A 1,966-nucleotide genomic window follows, 5' to 3' on the forward strand; every position below is an offset into this window, starting at 1 on the left:
TAAGATAAGATAACTAACTTATCTTATCTAGAAAGGTCACTCTACAACTACTATAAATACACTGGAGCACCCAGATATAACTCATGCTCTGATTCTACATAAAAACCTGCTTTATACCCATGCTAACTTAAGCATCGGAGTCTCTTGCAGGTACCCCCCACCCTCCGGTGACGAAGGATCAGCAGTGTAGTCAATCCAACAAGTCGGACGCACCCGCTACGACCGTCATCCACCGACCGGACACGTCGGCTCCGACCAGTGCAGAAGATCTCGTCCGAGATCAACCTCTAGTTTCAGGTAACCCTCGGAACAGCTACTGACATCAAATTGATGTTGGCTCCTAAGTCACAAAGAGCCTTCTCCACTGTGATTTCCCCTATAATACAAGGGATCTGAAAACTCTCGGGATCCTTCAATTTCTGGGACAGTTTGTGCTGAATGATAGCACTACATTCTTCGGTTAGTATCACAGTCTCGTTGTTCTTCCAGCTTCTCTTCTTAGTCATTAGCTCCTTTAAAAACTTGGCGTAGAGTGGCATTTGTTCTATTGCTTCAGCAAAGGGTATGTTGATTTGTAGTTTCTTGAAGATTTCCAAAAATCTCAAAAACTGGTTGTCATCCCCCTTTTTCTTCAATTGCTGAGGGTATGGAACTCTTGGGACGTCCAGCTTCGGCATCCCTTCTTCTTTTTGCAAACTTGAAGTGGAAGCGTGAGTTCCATCTTGCTTTTCTCCCTTTTCATTTGAGCCCTCTTCTTGTGGTCTCTGGGAGAATTCCTTCAGTTCTTTCTCACTCCTAAGGGTGATAGCTTGACACTCTTCCCTTTTGTTTGAGTCAGTATCACTGCGAAGGTTGTGGCTGGAAATCTGCTTGAATAGGTAGCCAATTTGTGTCTCAAGTTTCTTGATGGCAGCATCTTGATTCTGCATATTGGACTGTACTTCCTCTCGGAATGCTTTACTGTCTTGGATCTCTTGGCATATTCTGTCAAGTAGGGCCTCAATCTTTGAGAGTCTGTCTTCAGAAGGTGATGGTGAGTTGAGATTGGATGGATGAGGAAGGTTATTTTGGCCTTGGTAGAGGTGTTGAGAGGGGTTGTTATGTGGGTGCTGATACGGTCTAGGTGTGGCATGTTGGTGAGCTGAGTTGTTGGGATGTGGACGTCTTTGATCTAGGCCTTGGTCTTGTTGATTTCCCCACCCAAAGTTTGGGTGGTTCCTCCAACCAGGATTGTAGGTTTTGGAGTATGGATCATATGCTTGCCTAGGTGAGGTTCCAATGTAGTTGGCTCGCTCCTGCTCACTTTCTTCCTCCACATTCACTCCCTCTTGGGTTGCTGATGAGGTGGTAATTGTTGCTACTTGATTCCTCTCCATCTTCTTGGTGAGGTCAGCCAGCTGCTTGGTAATGAGCTTGTTTTGAGCCAGCAGTGTATCCACATTGTTTAGCTCCATCACTCCTCTATTGTTGCCTCTTTCAGACTTATAGAAATAGTCATTCTCTGCTACAGTTTCAATGACATCTATGGCTTCTTCAATGGTCTTCTTCTTGTTCAAAGATCCTTTGGATGAATGGTCTACTGCCTTCTTGGATTCATATGACAGGCCTTCATAGAAAATGTGCAGCTGCACCCATTCGTTGAACATATCTGGTGGACACCTCCTTGTCAGATCTTTGAACCTCTCCCATGCTTCATAAAGAGTCTCACCATCTTGTTGCCTGAAAGTTTGGACCTCAGCTCTCAACCTATTGATTCGTTGAGGAGGGTAAAATCTTGCCATGAATTTGTTCACCACATCTTCCCATGTTGTCAAACTCTCCTTCGGAAAAGACTCCAGCCACTTGGCTGCTTTGTCCTTGAGTGAGAATGGAAATAGGAGCATTCTACAGGTGTCAGGATGAACACCATTAGACTTCACAGTATCACATATCCTCAGAAATGTGGTTAGGTGATGATTGGGGTCTT

The 1,966-nt window shown here is 44.7% G+C and overlaps 1 non-coding gene across 1 annotated transcript; it reads left to right on the forward strand.

Annotated features, from left to right (window-relative positions):
- The first annotated feature begins 1,641 nt into the window (after nt 1-1,641).
- On the forward strand, nt 1,642-1,748 carry LOC148555296 (small nucleolar RNA R71). The gene has a single exon (XR_015888215.1). It is a non-coding gene; the product is annotated as a small nucleolar RNA R71 (small nucleolar RNA).
- Nucleotides 1,749-1,966: the final 218 nt, after the last annotated feature.

This window comes from Arachis ipaensis, chromosome B6 (assembly GCF_059453495.1).
Source record: "Arachis ipaensis isolate K30076 ecotype BB chromosome B6, ASM5945349v1, whole genome shotgun sequence".
Lineage (NCBI taxonomy): Eukaryota > Viridiplantae > Streptophyta > Magnoliopsida > Fabales > Fabaceae > Arachis > Arachis ipaensis.